Raw genomic sequence first — 19,253 nt, forward strand, 5'->3', positions numbered from 1 at the left:
AATGTTAGTTCAAGGTCTTATGAGATGAATGTAGGAGTAATTGACACCGTGAGCTTGCCTCCTTATTATTCATTGGGAACTCCAATATTTTGGCCACCTGATGTGAAGACCCGACTCACTGGAAAAGACCCTAATGCTGGGAAAGATTGAAGGCAAAAGGAAGAGAGGGAAGCAGAGGATGAGATGGTTGGATGGTGTTATCCACTCAATGGACATAAATTTGAGCAAACTCCAGGAGACAGTGGAGGACAGAGTAGCCTGACATGCTGTAGTCCGTGGAGTCACAAAGAGTTGGACATGACTTAGCAACTGAACAACAATAACAACTATATTTGGAAGTCATTTTAAACAGCAAAATCACCAACAAAAAGCACAAAATACAAAAATGTGGCACTAAATAGACCACAAAAGGACACATTTACAGTATGAGAGTTGAAACAAGAAAGCTAAGTGTTACCTTATTTGACCTCAGCTAGGAATGTGCATAGAAAACAACTCAATTATTTTTTTTTTGCTCTGTTCATGCACATGTCCTTGGTTGACCATAAAATGACAGTAACAATTGACTTCAGAGTTACAAATAAATGTTAGCAAGCTGCTAACTTAGCAAATATGGAACCTTTGAAAAATCAGGATTGATATCAAAGCTGTTGCATATTGAGAGATTGCCACAATTAAAAGCAGAATGATCTATGAATAAATTTATATAAATAAATATATGTAAAATGATGAAAGTGAATGAGGAGAGTGAAAAAGTTGGCTTAAAGCTCAACATTCAGAAAGCTAAGATCATGGCATCCAGTCCCATCACTTCATGGCAAATAGATGGGGAGGGAAACAGTGAAAACAGTGAGAGACTTTATTTTTGGGGCTCCCAAATCACTGCAGATGGTGATTGCAGCCATGAAATTAAAAGACGCTTACTCCTTGGAAGGAAAGTTATGACCAACCTAGACAGTGTGATAGAAAGCAGAGACATTACTTTGCCAACAAAGGTCCGTCTAGTCAAGGCTATGGTTTTTCCAGTGGTCATGTATGGATGTGAGAGTTGGACTATAAAGAAAGCTGAGTGCCAAAGAATTGATGCTTTTGAATTGTGGTGTTAGAGGAGACTCTTGAGAGTCCCTTGGACTGCAAGGAGATCCAACCAGTCCATCCTAAAGGGAATCAGTCCTGAGTGTTCATTGGAAGGACAGATGTTGAAGCTGAAACTCCAATACTTTGGCCACCTGATGCGAAGAGTTGACTCATTTGAAAAGACCCGGATGCTGGGAAAGATTGAAGGCGGGAGGAGAAGGGGGTGAGAGAGGATGAGATGGTTGGATGGCATCACCAACTCAATGGACATGAATTTGGGGTAAACTCCAGGAGTTGGTGATGGACAGGGAGGCCTGGTATGCTGCAGTCCATGGGGTTGCAAAGAGTTGAACACGACTGAGCGACTGAACTGAACTGATATATATATATATATATATATATATACTACGTAAATAGTATTAAAAGATACTATAGGGGAGACCTGCAAATTCTGCCACACAATAGGTAATTAGCAGAAATGCCAATGATGGTTCAAAGAATGGAGCTTCCATAATGGCAGATTATAAGAGTCCTTCATGGAGTCTAGTCCAATGCCTTTCTCTACAAGTCTGCTGACTAAATGATTGGTAGCCAAAGGTGTACAACTGGTCTTAGATGAGTTCTATTACAGCCAGGAGTAGCTGCTCAGATTGAGAGAAGATTCAGTTATGGCAGCTCTGTCTAAACACTTCTACAGTCTGCATGAGTGTGTGAGTGCTGTTGTTTCAGCTGTGCCCCTCTCTTTTCAATCCTATGAACTGTAGCCTGTGAGACTCCTCTGTCCATGGGATTCTCCAGGCAAGAATATTGAATTGGGTTGCCATGCCCTCTTCCAGGGGATCTTCCTGATCCAGGGATCAGCCTCACATCTCTTATGCCTGTTGCACTGGCAGATGGGTAGGTTCTTTACTACCTGTATCACCTCGAAACACATTCCAGTTCTTGCCTGGAAAATTCTATGGACAGAGGAGCCTGGTGGGATACAGTACCAGAGTTTGCAAAGAATTGGACACAACTGAGTGGCTAACACTTTCTACAGTCTAGTCCTAGTCTTTTCCTACAGAATTGGCCTGGGAAGTAGTGAGATATGAGATTGGGGATCCCTTGTAGCCCAGTCAGTCTAATGAATGCTTGTACCAGAGTGTGAGATCATTGACACCCTGCAGATATCTGATTGCCTCTCCTGCAAAGGAAAAAAACTAAATCACAAGATGACCACAGGAAGCAACCTTACACCTGTTGATAGAATCCAATTGAGGGTCACCAGATTGAGCAAATGAAATTACAAAATGTCCAGTTAAATTTGAGTGATTTCTAATTATCTATGCTTATGTATATTGAGATAAAAGAGAAGTATTGCCCATGCGTGCTCAGGCATGTCTGATTCTGTGACTCCAAGGACTGTAGCCCACCAGGCTCCTCTGTCCATGGGATTTTCCATGCAAGAATGCTGGAGTGGGTTGCCATTTCCTTCTCCAAGGGATCTTCCTGACCCAGGGATGGAATCCATGTCTCCTGCACCTCCTGCATTGCAGGCAGATTCTTTACCACTGACTGAGTCACCTGGGAAGCCCCCAAATATTGCATCAGTCAGTCAGTCAGTTCAGCCACTCAGTCATGTCTGACTATTTGTGACCCCATGAATCGCAGCATGCCAGGCCTCCCTGTCCATCACCAACTCCTGGAGTTCACCCAAACTCATGTGCCTCGAATCAGTGATGCCATCCAGCCATCTCATCCTCTGTCATCCCCTTCTCCTCCTGCCCCCAATCCCTCCCAGCATCAGAGTCTTTTCTAGTGAGTCAACTCTTCACGTGAGGTGGCCAAACTATTGGAGCTTCAGCTTCAAAATCAGTCCTTCCAATGAACACCCAGGATGATCTCCTTGAGGATGGACTGGTTGGATCTCCTTGCAGTCCAGGGGACTCTCAAGAGTCTTCTCCAACACCACAGTACAAAAGCATCAATTCTTCAACGCTCAGCTTTCTTCACAGTCCAACTCTCACATCCATACATGACCACTGGAAAAACCATAGCCTTGACTAGACAGACTTTGTTGGCAAAGTAAGGTCTCTGCTTTTTAATATTCTATCTATTGCATAGGACACGCTTATACTAAAGTATTTGCTGTTTATCTGAAATAAGTATAAAAATATCTAAATTTCATTCTTCTTTTAAAAATTATATTTCCTTTCTGTTGTTTGCAGTTATTTATTTCACAAGATTTACTTAGAAAATCTTGTCTCACAGTTACAGTCTATGTTTAATTTGTATTATGACATAGCTTCTACAGTGGTGCACATCCATTTTTTTGGTCTCTTACCTCATCCACTGAACATTTATTTGTGAAAAAACACATTCAATACTAACATTATGGGCCAATATGTACTTGTATGGCTTCCCTGATGGCTCAGACAGTAAAGAATCTGCCTGCAATGTGGGAGACCTGGGTTCTATTCCTGGCTTGGGAAGATTCCCTGGAGCAGGGAATGGCAACTCACTTGCCAATGGCAAGTACTCTTGTCTGGAGAGTCCCATGGACAGAGAAGCCTATCAGGCTACAGTCCATGGGGGTGCAAAGAGTCAGACACGACTGAGTGACTAACACACACACACACACACACTTGCATAAGCTCTAAGAATCAGTCTTGTAATTTGGTTTATTGAAGCACAAAATACCATCTTTCAATGCATAACATACTTTTCCATTCTTCAAAATTATATTTCATTCCTTTATTAGTGATTTTTTAAAATGCTGCCCACTTACAAAAGCATTGTCTTTGATGTTTATTCCTTTCTTCCACTTGTTCTACTTGTTCACATACTAAAAGAGTATTTAGAAATATCTGTAGATTAAAAAAATAAAACTCTTCAAGGGATAAAGTCATTTTACAAGCCGTCATGACAAGTATCATAATAATTTACTGCAAGTTGGAATTTTTTTCCTTTGCATAAGTGTTATTCACTCAGTCATATCCAACTCTTTGTGACCCCATAGACTGTAGCCCACCAGGTCCCTCAATCCACAAAATTCTCTAGGCAAGAATACTGAATTGGGTTGCCACTCCCTTCTCCAGGGGATCTTCCCAACCCAAGGAGCGAATGTGGGTCTCCCACCTTGCAGACAGATTCTTTTCCATCTGAGTGACCAGGGAAGCCTTTCCTTTACATAGGTAATATAATATTCCTTTTATAAACAGTCTTGATACTTAAAGGGGTAAAATTTTACTATAACTCTTTATTTAACTTATTCCACAATTTCCTTCAAGGATTGGAGTATTTCAATAACATTGCTCTTCCTTCAATTTGCATAATCCTAGTAATAAAGAGATATCAAAAAGTATGATCAACAAATAAATACGATTCACTCAATGGATAATTTTAAAAGAACCAAAATTTGGGGAGCCTTTGATTCAGACTTAAAGTAGGATTTAAGTGCTTCAAATTAACTTAGGATGTTTGCAAATAACTGTTCAAGAAAGCCAATGAGTTTTGGATGTAAGACAACTGAAGATTGCTGAATGCCAGCAGTACCACAAAAATCCTTAAAAAAACTTCTCAAAACTTTATTTTTTAGAGCAAAGTTACATACATAACAGCCCAGTAAGGAATTAGGCAAAATAACCATGGAAGATGGTATGGTGATTCCTTAAAAAATTCAGAATAAAACTACCATATGACCCAGCAATCCCAGTCCTAGTCATACACTCTGAGGAATCCAAAAATGAAATAGACACATGTACCCAAATGTTCATTGCAGCACTATTTACAATAGCTAGAACATGGAAGCAACCTAGATGTCCATAGAGAGATGAATGGATAAAGAAGCTGTGGTACATACATACAATGGAATATTACTCAGCCATAAAAAGGAACACTTTTGAGTCAGTTCTAATAATGTGGATGAACCTACAACCTATTATACAGAGTTAAGTAAGTCAGAAAGAGAAATATAAATATCATATACTGACACATGTATGTAGAATCTAGAAAGATGGTACTGATGAATTTATTTGCAGGACAGCAATAGAGAAACAGACATACAGAAGAGACCTATGCACATGGAGGGAGGGAAGGAGGGAGAGGGTGAGTTGTATGGAGAGAGTAGCATGGAAGCTTATACTACCATATGTAAAATAGATAGCCAATGGGAATTTGCTGTATGACTTAGGGAACTCAAACAGGTGCTCTGTGACAATCAAGGGTGGGATGGGGAGGGAGATGGGAGGGAGGTTTGGGAGGGTGGGGACATGGGTATAGCTATGGCTAATTCTTGTTGATGTTTGACAGAAAACAAAAAAATTCTGTAAAACAATTATCCTTCAATTAAAAAATAAAATGGCAAAAAATTAAAGAAAAAAAAAGAAATCAGGCAAATATTTGAACAATAAGAAGGAGCTACTGATACCTGCCGGGCTGAATGAAGCACAAGTTGGAATCAAGATTGCTGAGAGAAATATCAAGAATCTCAGATATGCAGATGACACCACCCTAATGGCAGAAAGAGAAGAACTAAAGAGCCTACTGATGAAAGTAAAAGAAGAGAGTGAAAAAGCTGGCTTAAAACTCAACAGTCAGAAAACTAAGATCATGGCATCCAGTCCCATCACTTCATGGCAAATAGATGGGGAGGGAAACAGTGGAAACAGTGAGAGACTTTATTATTTTGGGCTCCAAAATCACTGCAAATGGTGACTGTGGCCATGAAATTAAAAGACACTTGCTCCTTGGAAAGAAAAGCTATGACCAACCTAGACAGCATATTAAAAAGCAGAGACATTACTTTGCCAACAAAGTTCTGTCTAGTCAGAGCTATGGTTTTTCCAGTAATTATGTATGGATGTGAGAGTTGGACTATAAAGAACGCTGAATGCTGAAGAATTGATGCTTTAGAACTGTGGTGTTGGAGAAGACTCTTGAGAGTTCCTTGGACTTCAAAGAGATCCAACCAGTCCATCGTAAAGGAAATCAGTCCTGAATATTCACTGGAAGGACTGATGCTGAAGCTGAAACTCCAATACTTTAGCCACCTGATGCGAAGAACTAACTCATTGGAAAAGACCCTGATGCTAGGAAAGATTGAAGATGGGAGGAGAAGGGGATGAGAGAGGATGAGATGGTTGGATGGCATCACCGACTCAATGGACATAAGTTTGAGTAAGCTCAGGGAGTTGGTGATGTACAGGGAAGCCTGGCATGCTGCAGTCCATGGGGTTGCAAAGAGTTGTACACAACTGAGTGACTGAACGGATACCTGCAACGGTATGGATGAATCTTGAATGCAGTAAACTAGGTGAAAGAAGTCAGAATCAAAAGACTGCATACTATATAATTTAATTCATACAACATTTTAGAAAGGCAAATTGATAAGGACGGAAAACACATGTTGGTTGCTAGCTGTTTGTTTTCCAACTATTTATTTTAGATCCATCCATTTTGATATGCAGAGTTCTAGTTTCTTCCTTTTTAACTGCAATCATACAAGTATATCATTCTTCATTTATCTAGTCCCCTACTGATGGACATTTATATTGTTCTCATCTTTTTGCTGATACAACAAAGAATGACTGTCATTGTGCATATCTTTCAAAATAAAAAAATTAAATTTTATTGAACTATAGTTGATTTCAAAATGAAAAATGTTTAAATCTACTCTAACAATTTTCAAATATGCAATACAATATTATTGTCTTTGCTGAATCTTACATCCCCAGGACTTATTTATTTTATAACTGGAAGTCTGTATCTTTTGACCCATTCGCTATTTTCTCCTATCTTCCACTCTTTACCTCTAGCAACCACCGATCTATTCTCCATATCTATAAGCTTAGTTTTGCTTGTTTTTGTTGTTGTCTTTTTAAAAAATTCCACATATATGTGAGATCATACGGTATTTGTCTTTTTCTCTCTGACATTTCTTAGCATGATGCATTCAAGGTTCATTCATGTTGTCATAGATGGCAAAATTTCCTTTTTTTTTTCAAGACTGCTTTGGCTTTTAGGGATCTTTTGTTGTTCCATATGGGCTCTTCTGATGGCTCAGCAGGTAAAGAATCTGCTTACAATGCAAGAGACACAGGAGTTCCATACAAATTTTAGGATTGTTTTTTCTATTTCTGTGGAAAATGCTATTAGAATTTTGTTGGGGATTGCATCAGACCTACAGATTGCTTTGGACAGTATGGACGTTTTGACAATATTAATTCTTTCAATCCACAAGCACAGAATATTTTTCCATATATTTATGTCTTCTTCAATTTCTTTCATTAATGTCTTATAATCTTCAAAGTAGATGTCTTTCACCTCCTTGGTTAAATTTATTCCTAGACATTTTATTCTTTCTGATGCAATTGTAAGTGGGTTTGTTTTCTTAACTTCTCTTTTTGACAATTCTCACAGAAATCTTTTAATTGCTCAGTTCGAACACTATAAATGCTGAAGTAGAAAAAAACTTTCATGGCAATGACCTCCTTGTTAATAGAAAGGATGTTAGATGCTGTTTGAGCAGCATTTTGCACAAGTGGCAGGATAGCCAACAACTTCCATTCATGTTTGCTTCAGCTTTGAGTGAACATTGTCTGCACTTTCAGGCAAATATCTAGCAAAATTTCTATTCATATTTTTGCCACCAAAAACAGTACAATTTTTCTCATTAATTCCTATGGCAATAATAGAACCTTTCTGAAGTCTCATTTAAAAAAGATTTTAATGAGTTTGGGTGGACTCCGGGAGTTGGTGATGGACAGGGAGGCCTCGCGTGCTGTGGTTCACGGGGTACTTAGAGTTGCCTTGTAAGTAACACGTTTTTCATGAAAAAAGTATGGTACAAAGGAACTATTTTCTGCTTTATGGCTACTTGTGTCTGTATGTTGTAAAAATATAAGACATTAGATCTTCCACAAGCTCTGCAACAATAAGTGGAACTACTACATTTTTTACTGTTGTAGTAGATTTCATCTTGATAATTTATCTGCAATTTTGGAATCAGAAAATACTTCTGGTAGCAACATGTTTTAACAGTTATTTGAGCTGTTGTTGTTTAGTCGCTAAGAGGTGTCTGACTCTTTGTGACCTGAAGGACTGTAGCCTGCCAGTCTCCTCTGTCCATGGGATTCTCCAGGCAAGAATACTGGAGTGGGTTGCCATGCTCTCCTTCAGCGGCTCTTACCAACCCAGGGATCAAACCCAGGTCTCCCGCAATGCATGCAGATTCTCTACCATCTGAGGCACCAGGGAAGCCTTTTTTGAGCAGCAGCTGATGATATCCAGTGTGGAAAGCCATTGCATAAAACCATCTTCTGTGATTATTTTATCTTTCTTATCTGGGAATGTCTCATAAAAATGCATTATTTTGTCACATCTTTGGCAGTAATTGAGGAAATTATGTTTCTTATGTTTAGTTATTATTTTATACTGATTTATACCTACATTGGAGAAGGAAATGGCAACCCACTCCAGTGTTCTTGCCTGGAGAATCCCAGGGATGGAGAAGCCTGGTAGGCTGCAGTCCATGGGGTCGCACAGAGTCGGACATGACTGAAGCGACTTGGCAGCAGCATATCTACATTTCTACAACTTTTAAGACATTAAATCAACAATTGGGAACTGTACAGAGAATGTCCAGAGGATTTTTCCTCATTTAATAATGTTCACTGATCAGAAAATTTATCACAAAATTTAGATTATGTTTTGGCATTTGGGGATTCACATACACACAACTTAAAGAGCGGCCATAGCAAGGAATGAAAATTGAATTTGATGACATTACAGTCATGATGAGTGTATGTTTGTCATTCACAAGTCAGAACTCATAACTAGCTATAAGCAGAGGTTGAACAATTGAAAGAGTTGCAAACTTGTGAACTAACAATTCAATCAGTCCAGTCACTCAGTTGTGTCTGACTCTTTGCGACCCCATGAACTGCAGCACGCCAGTCCATCACCAACTCCTAGAGTTTACTCAAACCCATGTCCATTGAGTTGGTGATGCCATCCAACCATCTCATCCTCTGTCGGCCCCTTTTCCTCCTGCCCTCAATCTTTCCCAGCATCAGGGTCTTTTCAAATGAGTCAGCTCTTCGCATCAGGTGGCCCAAGTATTGGAGTTTCAGCTTCAACATCAGTCCTTCGAATGAACACCCAGGACTGATCTCCTGTAGGATGGACTGGTTGGACCTCCTTGCAGTCCAAGGGACTCTCAAGAGTCTTCTCCAACACCACAGTTCAAAAGCATCAATTCTTCGGCACTCAGCTTTCTTTATAGTCCAACTGTCACATCCATACATGACCACTGGAAAAACCATGGCTTTGACTAGACGGACCTTTGTGGACAAAGTAATGTCTCTGCTATTTATATTCTGTCTAGGTTCGTCATGGCTTCCCTGGTGGCTCAGACAGAAAAGCGTCTGCCTGCAGTGCAGGAGACCTGGGTTTGATCCCTGGGTTGGGAAGATCCCCTGGAGAAGGAAATGGCAACCCACTCCAGTACTCTTGCCTGGAAAATTCCATGGACTGAGGAGCCTGGTAGGCTACAGTCCATGGGGTCGCAAAGAGTCGGACACGACTAAGTGACTTCACTACTACTCACTAGGATGGTCATAACTTTCCTTTCAAGAAGTAAACGTCTTTTAATTTCATGGCTGCAATCACCGTCCACAGTGATTTTGGAGCCCACAGAAATAAAGTCAGCCACTGTTTCCACTGTTTTCCCATCTATTTCCCATGAAGTGATGGGACAGGATGACATGATCTTAGTTTTCTGAATGTTGAGCTTAAAGCATTTCCTCTAAAGTCAGGAACAAGACAAGGGTGCCCACTTTCACCATTACTATTCAACATAGTTTTGGAAGTTTGGGCCACAGCAATCAGAGCAGAAAAAGAAATAAAAGGAATCCAAATTGGAAAAGAAGAAGTAAAACTCTCACTATTTGCAGATGACATGATCCTCTACATAGAAAACCCTAAAGAGTCCACCAGAAAATTACTAGAAATAATCAATGACTATAGTAAAGTTGCAGGATATAAAATCAACACACAGAAATCCCTTGCATTCCTATACACTAATAATGAGAAAACAGAAAGAGAAATTAAGGAAACAATTCCATTCACCATTGCAACGGAAAGAATAAAATACTTAGGAATATATCTACCTAAAGAAACTAAAGACCTATATATAGAAAACTATAAAACACTGGTGAAAGAAATCAAAGAGGACACTAATAGATGGAGAAATATACCATGTTCATGGATTGGAAGAATCAATATAGTGAGAATGAGTATACTACCCAAAGCAATTTATAGATTCAACGCAATCCCTATCAAGCTACCAACAGTATTCTTCACAGAGCTAGAACAAATAATTTCACAATTTGTATGGAAATACAAAAAACCTCGAATAGCCAAAGCGATCTTGAGAAAGAAGAATGGAACTGGAGGAATCAACCTACCTGACTTCAGGCTCTACTACAAAGCCACAGTTATCAAGACAGTATGGTACTGGCACTAAGTCAACTTTTTCAATCTCCTCTTTCACTTTGATCAAGAGGCTCTAGTTCTTCTTCACTTTCTGCTGTCAGGGTGGTGTCATCTGCATATCTGAGGTTATTGATATTTCTCCTGGCAATCTTGATTCCAGCTTGTGCTTCTTCCAGCCCAGCATTTCTCATGATGTGCTCTGCATAGAAGTTAAATAAGCAGGGTGACAATATACAGCCTTGACGTACTCCTTTTCCTATTTGGAATCAGTCTGTTGTTCCATGTCCAGTTCTAACTGTTGCTTCCTGACCTGCATACAGGTTTCTCAAGAGGCAGGTCAGGTGGTCTGGTATTCCCATCTCTTTCAGAATTTTCCACAGTTTATTGTGATCCACACAGTCAAAGGCTTTTGCATAGTCAATAAAGTAGAAATAGATGTTTTTCTGGAACTCTCTTGCTTTTTCCATGATCCAGTGGAACTAACAATAAATAGAACCCAATATCTGGCATAAAAAGATGAACTTTCCTTTTGCTTTCAAGGAAGAGTTGAATGTATAAGGCACAGCATTACTGACTTAATGTTTTGGGAAGCCTGGCTTTGAGGGATCGGTGGACTTTCAGAAATGAGGTGGTTCCACTAGCAGATGTGCTAGTGAGGTCACTGGAATGAGGCAGTTACTGACTGGCTGTAGACACATGGGGTTGTCACTGATTGAATGAATTGTGGAAGCTTAGATGTCATTGATTTGCTGACTTTCAGAAGAAGTTATGGAGTGAGGTTCTTGCTGATTGGGTGATTTTCAGAACATGTTGTTGTTGTTCAGTCACTAAGTCCTGTCCGGACTCTTTGTGACCCCAAGAATGGTATGTAGCACACCAGGCTTCCCAGCACTGATCTATCACTAATTAATGATGGTTGCTGGTTTATGACTTGGGACTTTGGCCAAAGAACAATCTTTTCTTATACATTAAAAAATACTCAGTTTTTAAAATGGATTTTTCTGATATGGACCATTTTTAAAATCTTTATTGAATTTGTTACAACATTGCTTCTGTTTTACTTTTTTTTTTTGGCTCCTGGGCATGTGGGATCTTAGCTCCCCAACCCTGGATTAAACCCATACCCCACCCTGCATTGGAAGGTGAGGTCTTGGATTGCCAGACAAGTCCTAAAAAATATGTTTTTTAGTTCTAAGTCCCTTCTTTTGGGACTCAGAGGAATGATTTTGGCTACTGCAGCCATTTAAGAGATTTGAGCACCAATTACTGGTGGAAAAATAGCTTTTGGTAATTATTGAGACGAGCTGAATATAGGATATTTAGGTAGACCTGACAGAGTCCATATCGGAAACAGGAAAAGTCATTTAAATACAGGACATGTCCTGTGTATTCAGGACTTTAGGCAACTCAGCTCCAGCTGCATCTCTGGCCCTGCTTCTCTGTCATCTTCCAGAGTCTCAAAGGTTTTCAAAGAGGACCAGCTCAAGGCAAAGCTGGATAGTTTGAGAAATCTCAAAAAGAGACACTGAGAAGTTCGGATGGAGTAGTGACGTGATTAGAATTGCGTTTTAGAAAGATCACTCAGGCATCAGAGTGAGAGATTCAGGACTAGGGCTCAGAGATTGGAACCAGGCATGCCTGTTAGATTTAGCAATCAGGATAAGAAAAATTAGTAATTTACTTTTGTATTACATAAAATAACCATCAAAATTTTAAATTTAATTTTATTTATATTTGATTTAAAAGACATCACTTTGCCAATGATCCTAAGAAAGTTTGGGCAATGACAAAGTGAAAACTCAGACTTGGCAAAGAACCATGAAATTCATAATAGCTTCCCCTATGCGGAGTCATGTGTTGTGTGGGACCCTGAGTGGTTTTCCATACATTACCTTCATGGTGTCATTATGAAGAATCATAATTTAATGATCCTTAATTTAGTTCAGTGGCTAAGAGCTAGGTTCTAAGGTCAGAATTCAGGGGTTCAAGTCTGGGTTCTGTCACTCACTGATTCTGACACCTTAGGATCCACTTTCTTCATCCCTATGATGGAGATAAAATAGTGTTATCTAGTTTAAGGACTACATGAGATAATGGGCTTTGGTTCCTCTGTGCAGGATATATCCTATTATACGTGCTCAATGTGCTAGCTGTTATTATAACAATATTACAGATGAAGAAACTGAATCTTAGAAAATTTAGGTTACTTTTCCAAGGTCACATAGGAAAAGGCAGGGGTTTGAACAAGATATATCTGACTTCACATCTTCAAATCTATATCATTACTCTCCACTAGTTCTCAATATCTGAGTCACAGGTCTGGAGAAAATAAAATACATACCCATGTATTTTAAAATTGAAGTTATTTTTTCTTTTCATACGAAGAAAAAATTACGTGGTCTAGCAGTTTCTGTCTCAGTCATAATAAGACAGTGGAAGCCAAGACGGACAACAGTCTATTACTTGTGGTTCAGCTATAATGTCTTCTTTAATTAACCTATTTCAGAGTACATTATGTCAACTAGAGCCTTCGTGGCAATAGAATATGGAATCTGGAAGAAATGGTTACCACTTTTTAAAAGGCTATGGTTGCTTAAAAAAATTAAAACTCTATTTGTTTTTTAACTTGCACTGACAGCAGTTCAGTATTGAGCAGTTGAATTGAAGGTTTTTGCCATTTAAACTTCCACCAATCAAAGATGCCCCACAGGGATGTTGTACATCTGCTCACACAGGGAAGACCTACTCAAGCAGCTTCTGCTGGTTTGTGAACTAGTTTGAGCCAACTTAAAATAATTCTAGTTGGGACACTTCTCTCTGTGTCTGTACTGCTATTGCTATTCTTGCCTTAGTTTTGACATTTGGCTCAGCTCCTGTTTATCCAAATTTAAGAAAACAGGAAGACAGATAGTTCAAAGTCGTGGTAATAGAGTCGCCTCTAGATTAAAAGTTCTAGCCCAAACTCTTTCTTTAAGCAAGATCTAAACATAAGACCAGAAACTATAAAACTCCTAGAGAAGAACATAGGCAAAACACTCTCCGACATACATCACAGCAGGATCCTCTATGATCCACCTCCCAGAATATTGGAAATAAAAGCAAAAATAAACAAATGGGACCTAGTTAAACTTAAAAGCTTCTGCACATCAAAGGAAACTATAAGCAAGGTGAAAAGACAGCCTTCAGAATGGGAGAAAATAATAGCAAATGAAGCAACTGACAAACAACTAATCTCAAAAATATACAAGCAACTCCTACAGCTCAATTCCAGAAAAATAAATGACCCAATCAAAAAATGGGCCAAAGAACTAAATAGACATTTCTCCAAAGAAGACATACAGGTGGCTAACAAACACATGAAAAGATGCTCAACATCACTCATTATCAGAGAAATGCAAATCAAAACCACTACGAGGTACCATTTCACACCAGTCAGAATGGCTGTGATCCAAAAGTCTACAAGCAATAAATGCTGGAGAGGGTGTGGAGAAAAGGGAAGCCTCTTACACTGTTGGTGGGAATGCAAACTAGTACAGCCACTATGGAGAACAGTGTGGAGATTCCTTAAAAAACTGGAAATAGAACTGCCTTATGATCCAGCAATCCCACTGCTGGGCATACACACTGAGGAAACCAGAATTGAAAGAGACACGTGTACCCCAATGTTCATCGCAGCACTGTTCATAATAGCCAGGACATGGAAGCAACCTAGATGTCCATCAGCAGATGAATGGATAAAGAAAGCTGTGGTACATATACACAATGGAGTATTACTCGGCCATTAAAAAGAATACATTTGAATCAGTTCTAATGAGGTGGATGAAACTGGAGCCTATTATACAGAGTGAAGTAAGCCAGAAAGAAAAACACCAATACAGTATACTAACGCATATATATGGAATTTAGAAAGATGGTAACCATAACCCTATATAGGAGACAGCAAAAGAGACACTGATGTATAGAACAGTCTTTTGGACTCTGTGGGAGAGGGAGAGGGTGGGATGATATGGGAGAATGGCATTGAAATATGTATAATATCATATATGAGACGAGTCCCCAGTCCAGGTTTGATGCACGATACTGGATGCTTGGGGCTGGTGCACTGGGACGACCCAGAGGGATGGTATGGGGAGGGAGGAGGGGGAGGGTTCAGGATGGGGAACACATGTATACCTGTGGCTGATTCATTTCGATATATGGCAAAACCAATACAATATTGTAAAGTTAAAAAATAAAATAAAATTTAGAAATAGAAAAAAAATTTTTTAATAAAAAATAAATTAATTTTAAAAATTCTAAAAAAAAAAAAAAAAGAACAGAATGACAATCTTAACTGAGGGTTTATAGATAGCTTTTTTAGTTACTAACTTGATGTAGATTTCCAAGCCCAGATCTTAAATTTTAGTTATTTGGTTTCCATAATAAATTAAAGCTTATGTTCCCCTTTGGGGAGGCTTATTAAAACCACGACTTTAACTTCTCAACTCACAGAATTTGAAATGGGTTAATTTTTTTTTCCCCTAATAGCTTCACCGAGGTATAATTGACAGAATAAAATATATGTATTTCAAGTGTATAATTTGATGTTTTGACATATGTACAAACACATGAAACAATCACCACAATTAAGACAATCAAAAGTATCTATCAAATTTCCTCATGACCCCTTTAAAATCCTTTCTCTGATACTCTGGTTTCTCTTCAGATCATATAAATCTTTTGCCTTTTAAAATCCCTTCTCTCTGCATACCCCACCCCACCCCACATGAAGCTATTGATGTATTTCCTTTCACTGTAGCTTAAAATGTGTGGTAGGAAAAAATTTAAGGTGACCTGCAATGATCCTCACCTTTGTATAATCCTCTCTTCTTTGTGGGAAGAACTTATAAATATGATGAATTACCATTTCCATGATTATGTCTTGTTATATGGCAAAAACGATTTGGCAGATGTAATCAAGTTTACTAATCAGTCGATTTTGAGATAAAGAGGTTATTTTGATGAGATTCTGATGCTGGGAGGGATTGAGGGCAGGAGGAGAAGGGAATGACAGAGGATGAGATGGCTGGATGGCATCACTGACTCGATGGACGTGAGTCTGGGTGAACTCCGGGAGTTGGTGATGGACATAGAGGCCTGGCGTGCTGCGATTCATGGGGTCGCAAAGAGTCGGACACGACTGAGCGACTGAACTGAACTGAACTGAACTGAGTGAGCCAAATGAGCCTTCTAAAAGCAGAGGTATACTTGGCAGCTTGTTAGGCAGCAAGAGAAGATGAATACAGATTCTGGCACATGAAAGTGGGATGCCGCCACAAGAAATTCTTAAAATGTGGGAGTGGAATTGGAATCAGGAAGTGGGTAGAGGCTGGTGAAATGGAAATGATAGTAGAAATATTGATGTTAAAGATGCTCCTGGTAAGATCTCAGGATAAAGTGAGAAAGACATTACTGGAATTTGGAGGAAGAGGATTCTAATCATCCTTCTGGCAGAAAACTTAGCAGAATTGTGTCCTTCTGTGGTGTGGAAAGCAGAACTTGTAGAAAACGAACTTGGACATACAAGATTTTTGAGCCAAGTTTGGAAGATGCTACCTGGCTTTTTCTTGCTGCTTATAATATGTGAGAGAAATACATTGAGAGAAGATGTGGTAAAGGGAAAAGAACCAGGACCTGATGGTATTGAAAGGTGTCTGCCTATCCAAATAGCAAAAAATGTTAAAATTAAGAGATTCACTATCAGGAGAGAATGATCTAGAAAAAAGGCTGAAGGTGTGACGCTACAATCCTCTGCTGCAATCTAGGAAGGTTATTAATAACAAAAGATCAGACCACTCACGTTAATTCAAATTAAAAAGTAAAAGAAGGCAGGTTCAGTTCCCTAACCTCGACTGATATCTGTGTGTGAGTGAGGGTGTCATGTTGCTCCCAGGAGTGATTTAAGACTCCTTAAAATTTGGTTAGGCCCTTTAAGCCACTCATACAAACATGCTGTTTAAATAAGGACAAAGTACTTGCTATGAAAACACAGCTTCAAGGCAAATCCCCTTTCCATTCCCTCCACTCCATTTCAACTTTACCGCTTTCCCTATTATAGTTCTATATCTAAATTGTGGCGTTTTCACTGTTGGGTAGTATTAACTTACTTGGTTCACAAAGAACTGGAATATTTTGAAAAAGTACACAGAGAGACATAAACTGTCAAGGTTTACAATGCACAGATTGGAGAACTGGTTTAGGGATTCACCTTCTTTACAGCATACGTTTGGAGTTCAAGAGAATGGCGAGTTCAAGTGCCAAAACTTCTGCTAGAACTTAGGTCCGGCTTTCTATGTTGTCCTGCACAACTAGTACAAAGAATTGAGAGATGATGGAGAGCTAGATCCATTGTAGGTATGTACTTCTGCAATCTAGCTACCTTACCATAAGTTTTAGTATTTTGAATATTTATTTTTAAAATTTAGTTTGAATACTAAGTTGATACATTTTAAAACACCTCACATTACAGTTTATTTAGGTCAGAAAGATTTCTTGGGAGTTACTATTTATAGATTGTTAAAGACCCCTTAGGCAACATCAAGGCTGTTGCATGTGGACAGTTTCTTGAATTATAGCACAGAAATGTTAATACCTACCTCAGGAATGATAGGGGTCTTAAATAGGCAGTATATTTACTAAAGAAACCTAGAGTTTTCTTAGATTGCCAACCTTTGGAAGACAAGAAATGTCAGGGTGACAGAGTTTAAGTGGCTCTTTTCAGATACGTTACACTGATGGTCTATATTTAAGATGCAGAACAGCCTTCCAGGAGCTATTTAATTAAGTAAAAGTAAGTCTAGTTCCTTTGGAATCGAATGGTGCTGTGAGCAAATACATATCAGCAGGTGAAGGAAGTGGGGGAAGTTATTATGTGCCTCATAGGCATGGTGACACTTTATAACCCTGTATCAAGGATCCAAACAGTGATTGGTTGAGATAATTATCAAACTGACTTTAAATTTCGGCAGGAACAAAATTGTCATGCAAAAGTCCAGGACAGTGTGCCACTCTCAGTCCTCAAAGATAAGAAATTCTGGATTTTCAAAGTCCCTTTGAAGGCTTTTAAGGTAAGCTGGAGCATCTTCTTTATTCGGAACCAACTGATGCCTTTAGAAAGAAATTCCAGTTTCAGAGAAGCCAATTTGATTTTAAAAAATGAATAACCCTTATGATTAGATTTTTTGCTTCCCTTTGACTTGTTGAATCCAGACTATGTTTTAATAGATAATAGAACATTATGTGGTAAGGGTTGCTAATTCCACCTCGCAAAATATTGTATCACTGAAGAATAAGGCTTTTTTTCATAGCCAGTATGTTAAAATATCAGTTGCTAACAGTCATAAAAAGTATATTAAGATGAAGCACACATTTTATATTTAACATCTTAATATCAGAATGAATGATTTGAATATTTCATACATGATTCACCAAATATCCATTACTGTTATTTTTATCCACAAAAAAACCATCTTTAAGGACCTTGAATCTAGTTAAAGCCCTTTTTTAAGCCTCATCATTGCAATATAAAGTGTGATGGGATTTAAGGGAAAAAGAAAGAAAACAATCTCCTTCAAATAGTAGCATTTAAATGTTAACTCTATTAAGAAATAAACATGGATTTGGGAATTTGATTTAACACATTGCATGTGTGTGCGTGGGCTCAGTCGTGTCCGACTCTTTGCAACTCTGTGGACTGTAGCCCACCAGCGTCCTCTGTCCATGGGATTCTCCAGGCAAGAATACTGGAGTGGGTTGCCATTTCCTTCTCCAGGGGATCTTCCCGATCCAGGGATCGAACCACGTTTCCTGGGTCTCCTGCATTGGCAAGTGATTTAATGCACTAAATTACATTTATTCCAAAGTTTGGCTAATCCAGTCAGTGATAATTTCCATGAGGCCAGGGTTCATATCTGGTCCCAGGGCTCAGTATCTGGCCCACATTAGGCCTTCAAACAGTTTTTGAATGAATGAATAAATCTCAATCTACATTTAATTTTTTGGTCCCTGAAAAATCAACCTTTGGCCTAAAAATTATTATTATTATTTTGCTAATTGACAGTAGGGTTTTAAAACTAGCTTAAAATACTTCTACTTAGGATATCTGGAGAGTCCACTTCTGCACACACTTTTTCTGTTTCACGATATAATGATAGTTTTGGGAAATAAAAGACATGTTACTTAAAAAATGGCAAACTGAGGTAGAAACTTGGTAATTATCTACTTTGATTAGTTTTGATAAACATTAGACAACCCAGATATAAATATCTACCAGGTGACTCAGCGGTAAGGAATCTGCCTGAGATGCAGGAGATGTAGGTTCGAACCCTGGGTCAAGAAATCCCTTGGAGAAGGAAATGGCTATCCACTCCAAAATTCTTGCCTAGAGAATTCCATGAACAGGGGAGCCTGGTGGGCTACAATTGCAAAGAGTCGGACATGACCAAGCGACTAACACTTGGACTTTGAAACAGGGCTTCAGTTAAACTTGCTTTTCAAGGTTTTATTAACTTGTTCAAGTTAACTAAGTAAAATCTCACTTTATTGGTGAGAATACATGAAATCATCTGAAGGGGGTTCACACAATCCCAGAGCCTCCGCTTTCAGGCTGATAAAACTGAGGCCATTTCTATAGTGTCTTTTATGCCTTTTACTTACCTGTGGAT

Source organism: Bos javanicus, chromosome 6, assembly GCF_032452875.1.
Source record: "Bos javanicus breed banteng chromosome 6, ARS-OSU_banteng_1.0, whole genome shotgun sequence".
Classification (NCBI taxonomy): Eukaryota; Metazoa; Chordata; class Mammalia; order Artiodactyla; family Bovidae; genus Bos; species Bos javanicus.